The following is a 6,856-nucleotide window of genomic DNA, read 5'->3' on the forward strand; positions in this document are numbered from 1 at the left end:
ATGCACCCAAACTTCACGTTATGACATGGCTTTAACTTAAATTTTCAAACAGGAAAAACGAAATGGCCTCAATAAATGCAAAAATAACTAGTTTCCAATTTGTAATATAATTTGTGACAGCTATTATTATTTTAAGTGATTTGCAACACATATATAACTTTTAGCATCATAACATCATTAATGACCTTCATCACCCTTTAAGAAGTTTCTTGCATGTACAGTCCATTTCAAATCCCCCAAAGGACCTCAATAGGTTTTAGATCTGGGATTTTCCCTTGGCCAGTTTGCAGCCAGTCCTTGAAGGATTTGTTATTTTTTGGGTCAATGTCATGTTCCAAGGTCCAGTTCCACTTCAGGTTAAAAAAATTTGACAGGTGGTCTCACTTGTTCCTCAAGCAACTTCTGATAAAATGTAAAATTTACAGTGGATTCTATGATGGTGACCTGGTCAGGTCCTGCTGCAGCAAACCCTTCCCAAACCATAACACTTCCACCTTCATGTTTCACAGTTAAGGTAGGAGCACAAGGGATGCTTTATTTGTAGATTTTAACTGAAATAATCCCCACAGGAATTTTAGCATGAGTAAATCACAAAATCAGCAGAAAGATGCAAAGTTCATATAATATATACAAGACTCATTTAAAAATCAATGTTACACAGCCATCTGATGTTGTGGAATGTAAACGTTAAAACTATATACAAAACAAATTACATAAAAAATAGGCTACATTATATGATCTACAAGCAAGCATGTGAATTTGTCCTTATGGCAGTCAGCAACATCACAGTGTATTGTTTGTGTATTAACTCTACAAATGATTCAACATAGCTTTTTATCTTTAAAATTAAACACTGTCAAAGACATTCGCTGGTACTGATGTAAAATGGAGCTGTGAGGCTGTGGTATTTTAAAACATGATACAGAGTTTAACTTCTGAGTTATCACCTACTCTAAACCGAAGATGGAGATGTTGCGTGAATGTGGTTTGGACTCTGTGGATGAGGGTCATTAATGTGTCATAGACGCTGTTAAAGGACAGAGTTCCTGCACTGTGATCCACATACACTACTATTCTAGAAGATTTGAATAAGCGGAGCTCAGTGTATTTGTTATTATGTCCGAATGAGAACAAGTCTGAGGAGCAGTTCAAAGTCCATGACTGATTGTTACATCCAAACTTAGACCTGTTTGACCGTCTCTTACTCATGATGGTTTTATATGACACTGATATGCCTACTTCACTGCTCCACTCAACCTCCCAGTAAAAAGAGTTGATATTCTGGAAGAAATTGATGTGATGGTCTGTTTTTAAAAGCTGCTCCAGCTCAGCATCTCTCCCCGAACGAATAGCTCCAGATGCTTTATGAGTCCTTCAGCCGGACCCATTGCAGTCTTCTCATGATCTCTGATCAGCTGTGTCACTTCAGATCATCTTTTCTCAGTGGATTGGATCAGTTCAGTAAAGATCCTGTCAGTGTCTTCCACTGCTGTCTGTGCAGAGTGCTTATGAGTCTCCACAGCATCTCTCAGCTCTTGGTTCTGGATTTTCTGCTTGAGACATTTTTGGATCTCTTCAAAGTTGGTTGCATGCCCATCCACAACACACAGCTTGCAAATACAACTGGTCATGATGGCAGTATATCTCTATGGGTTTATCATGTTAAAGGGCAGCTCATCTAAGGACATTCAGTGTCATCGCTCATTTTGTGTCGCTTACTTGAGTGAAACTCAATGTGTTGTTCAAAATTTTTCTAACAGTATGATTCCAGACACACCAGACAGGATTAATTTTTTCCCAGTACAAATGTCACATGTTTCGGATCCAGCATATTCAGCTTGTGGTTTATCTCAGTTTCTCCACCACTTCACTCAGCACCGCGTTTTTACCTAAAACAGGTCTTGTGGTCAAGGTCTGTCTGCATTGAGGGAACCTGTAGACTTTGATGTCATCATCCTAATCCCAGCAGCCTGTAATACAGCTCGTACAATAAGTTCTTTATGAGCTTTGAACCTAATAGTTGTGTTACATATCTTTATTTTTGTTCTGAAGATGAATGAAGGTGTTATGGGTGTGGAACGATATGAGGGAGAGTAATTAATGACAACATTTACATTTTGGAGTGAACTAACTCTTTAAAAGATGTAGTCTGTCAAACAGACTTCTTCTTCTTATTATTATTATTCCTATTCCGCTTCACTCCGAGCGGAGCATAGGGCTTCTACGGTCTGCCTCCAGACAATGCGGTCTAGGCTCTTCCTCTTAGCTTCTTTCCAGGTGATGTTGATTTTCTAGAGTTCGTCTCTGGTGGGTAAAACAGACTGATCCTGTCAAACACCTGAGGTGGGTGGTTACACTTAAGTCTTAAGGTGAAAACAGAAATACCATTTCCAGTGGTGGCTTGTGACTTCTTTTCCATCATATATGTGGCTTGTCATGTCAAAATACATGTTCTGTGCCTCGCGTGAACCTATGTGCATCGCATCACATAAGGGTTTATGATAAAATAGACACTCGCGTTTGCTAAATACTCGCTTAATCTTATTTGTAATCAGAGTAAAGTGTGTTATAGTCCCGTTTTGTCAGCCTGCTGGTTCTCCTTTGTTTTCCCAGTTATCTCTCTAAGAACTCTAAGAATTTCCCATCATCCTCCACTCTCCCTCACCAGGTTTGCACACATTTCAGGAGGGATTTTGGCCCACTCCTCCACACAGATCTTCTCTTAATCAGTCAGGTTTCTGTCCTGTCGCTGAGAAACAAAGATTCTCTATTGGGTTTAGGTCTGGAGACTGGCTAGGCCATGCCAGAACCTTGATATTCTTCTTACAGAGCCATTCCTTGGTTATCCTGGCTGTGTGCTTTGGGTCATTGTTATGTTGGGAGACCCATCCTCGACCCATCGTCGATGCTCTAACTGAGCGAAGGAGGTTGTTCCCCAAAATCTCACAATACATGGCCCCGGTCATCTTCTCTTTAATACAGTGCAGTCGCCCTGTCCCATGTGCAGAAAAACACCCCTAAAGCATGATGATACCACCCCCATGCTTCACAGTAAGGATGTTGTGCTTGGGATGGTACTCATTCTTTTTCCTCCAAACATGTTTAGTGGAATTATGACCAAAAAGTTATATTTTGGTCTCATCTGACCACATGACTTTCTCCCATGACTCCTCCGGATCATCCAAATGGTCATTGGCAAACTTAAGATGGACCTCGACATGTTCTGGTTTAAGCAGGGGAACTCTCCGTGCCATGCATGATTTCAAACCATGACGTCTTAGTGTATTACTAACAGTAACCTTGGAAACGCTGGTCCCAGCTCCTCCCGTGTAGTTCTGGCCTGATTTCTCACCTTTCTTAGGATCATTGAGACCCCACGAGGTGAGATCTTGCATGGAGCCCCAGTCCGAGGGAGATTGACAGTCATGTTTAGCTTCTTCCATTTGTAACAGTGGTGGCCCGTACGGGGATCTTTTAAGATTGTAAACACTGTGTTGAGAATTGTTAAAAGATGATGAATAACTCTGTAAATGCTGCTTCTTTTAAAACATCTGCTGGTTTTAATGATGAACAGGTTTTACACAAATGTGAATTGTTGCGTGCTGAAGTTTAATATCTTAAAAGTATTGTTTTAAAACTGGAGAAGGATTTTAAAGACTCTGTTGAAAGTAATCTTAATCGTGAAGTGCAAAAATTGTAGTAACATAAAACTTGGTGAACATAAACATTTTTGGTTTCAACAGTGTTTACTGCTGTATGTTTATGAAAGGTTATAATGTAAATGTTACTGTGTGCTGAGTCTAATGTCCTTATAGATCAGTTGTGTCCCTTTAATACACACTGCCATCACTTTTGTGTTTGTGTTTAATCAATTGTCCTTATAGATCAGTTATGTCCCTTTAATACACATTGCCATCACTTTTGTGTTTGTGTTTAATCAATTGTCCTTATAGATCAGTTGTGTCCCTTTAATACACGCTGCCATCACTTTTTTGTTTGTGTTTAATCATTTGTCCTTGTAAATCAGTGGTGTCCCTTTAATACACATTGCCATCACTTTTGTGTTTGTGTTGAATCAATTGTCCTTATAGATCAGTTGTGTCCCTTTAATACACATTGCCATCACTTTTGTGTTTGTGTTTAATCATTTGTCCTTGTAAATCAGTGGTGTCCCTTTAATACACACTGCCATCACTTTTGTGTTTGTGTTTAATCATTTGTCCTTGTAAATCAGTGGTGTCCCTTTAATACACATTGCCATCACTTTTGTGTTTGTGTTGAATCAATTGTCCTTATAGATCAGTTGTGTCCCTTTAATACACACTGCCATCACTTTTGTGTTTGTGTTGAATCATTTGTCCTTGTAAATCAGTGGTGTCCCTTTAATACACATTGCCATCACTTTTGTGTTTGTGTTTAATCATTTGTCCTTGTAAATCAGTTGTGTCTCTTTAATACACACTGCCATCACTTTTGTGTTTGTGTTAAGCTATGTCCCATTAATTCACGTTGGACCCTGTAATACACTTTAAAATCATGTGTGTGTGTGTTCATAATCACTGTCCTCATAATAACGTTTGTCATGGGTGGGGCTTCCATCTAATTATCAAATGTCCTCATAAATGTGTATTTTGTCTGGTTGCTATATTATACATTGTGTTGTGTGTAAACAAACTTTGAAGTGAAATCTGTGTTGTATGGCTCAAAATAAAATTTTTGATATCCTCCACGTTACTGTAGAGCAAGTGGAAAGGGGTGTCCCCCTAATACACCAAAAAACTGGTTTGGGCTGAAGTGTCCTTGTAATACACATAAACCCGTATGTGTGTGTGTGTGTGTGTGTGTGTGTGTGTGTGTGTGTGTGTGTGTATTATTGCCTTTATAGTTGACTTCATAGCAAATATTGTTATAATTTTTATGATTTTTTACTATGTAGACCCAGTCTCTTTGGCCTGGAAGTGAAAACATGGACAACTCAGAAATCATCTCTATTTCTGTGACCTTCTGTAGAGTGAGGTGGAAATCTTCTGGTTCATTTATGCCTCGTTTTTCTTCATGAAATTTAATAATCAGATTTAATAAATGATAATTTGTATTAGAATAGAATGTTTCAAACATTGTGTAATATCTGAAATCAGTTTGTCATAATTGCCTTTAATCACAATTTTTTCTTATGATTTATAATGAATTTTGGTGTAAGGTTCATTCTGTCCTAATGTAACCAACTGTGTCTGTTCAATAAATTGCTTTCAAATGCAAGCTCTTCTCTGTGTTTCCAGAGGGTAAATAAGATTGACCTCATCAGTTTATCCATCCATCCATCCATTTAACCTCATACAACAAAACCTGACCTTTATTACTTGTATGATGCAAAATAGGTTCTTACCTAAAAAACCAGGGGCCTCATGATTAAAACTTTGCATAGATTTCATCTTTAAAGGGACATTCCACTTTCTTTGAAAATGTGCTCATTTTCCAGATCCCCTAGAGTTAAAGATTAAATTTTTAACGTTTTGAAATCCATTCAGCCGATCTCCGCGGGTCTGGCGCTAGCACTTCCATAGCTTAGCACAATCCATTGAATCGGATTAGACCATTAGCATTGTGCTAAGAAATTACCAAAGAGTTTTGATATTTTTTTCTATTAAAAACTCTTCTGTAGTTACATTGTGTAATAAGACCGACGGAAAATTAAACGTTGTGATTTTCTTGGCAGATATGGCTAGAAACTATACTCTCAAACTTGTGTAATAATCAAAGACTTTGCTGATGTAATATGGCTGCAGCAGGCGTAGTGATATTACGCAGTGGCCGAAAATAGTCCCCTTGGTTACTTTCAATAGCAGGGGACTATTTTCGGGCAGTGCGTAATATTACTACACCTGCTGCAGCCATATTATATCAGCAAAGTCACTGATTATTACACCAGTAATGTATATGCACAAAAGTTTTCAGATTTATAAAACTCCAGAAACTGTGCAAAATTCCATATATAAATCCCAGTCAGTGGAAGACTGGGAATACGTGCATCTCCGCCCCATCTCCTCTCTGAAACAACCATATATGGAGAGTACAACGCTTAGTTTAACTGGGCATAATGTTATCTTCATATCATTTTGATATGGAGTTTCCATCCATGTGAGGTACTTTTCACGAAATTATAAAAACACTGTTTTAAATACTGGGATTGTCAAACTTGATACTGGTTTCACATATGGTCCGACAGGTGTTTAAACATTTCTAATGAAAAACTCAAGATTAATGTTTTTGACCAGCAGATGGTGGAGATCGATTCGGGTCGTCTTTAGAATTGGCTGAGAATTATTATAGAATTATCTGAGGCGGCAAGTGCATCAAAACATTATGCCATTGAACTTGACTTAATGCAAGACTGCAATATTACAGATCTTATAGAGAATAGGCCACCATGTATAAGTAGACGACTCCAGTATATAAACGCAAGTTTTGTGTTAAGTGTTTTCTATAATGAAACATAAAGACAATGATGTATTACGCGGCGCAGCCATAAGGCATTAAGAAAGTAATATTAAAAACAAAATTCAATACAAACCTTTAAAAAAGCATATTTACAGGTAAGCAGATGAGACCAGAATATAAAAAGCAATGAGCTTTAAATTCTCTACATGTTTCCCTCATATACCCGAAGTGTAAGAACGTCTCTTTATATTAGGCTACATGTGCTTTTAAAAAGAAGACCATCTGCACAGTTATTTCATTTGAACATATGCCAACATGGTAAGTGATTTTATACTGCTGTCAAATGTACAATGTGTGTAAAATAAACAATACAATGGAATTTTAGTATGTGGCCACTTCCAACTCAACCTCCATTGTC

The sequence above is a fragment of the Paramisgurnus dabryanus genome, chromosome 21 (assembly GCF_030506205.2).
Source record: "Paramisgurnus dabryanus chromosome 21, PD_genome_1.1, whole genome shotgun sequence".
NCBI classification, from domain to species: Eukaryota; Metazoa; Chordata; class Actinopteri; order Cypriniformes; family Cobitidae; genus Paramisgurnus; species Paramisgurnus dabryanus.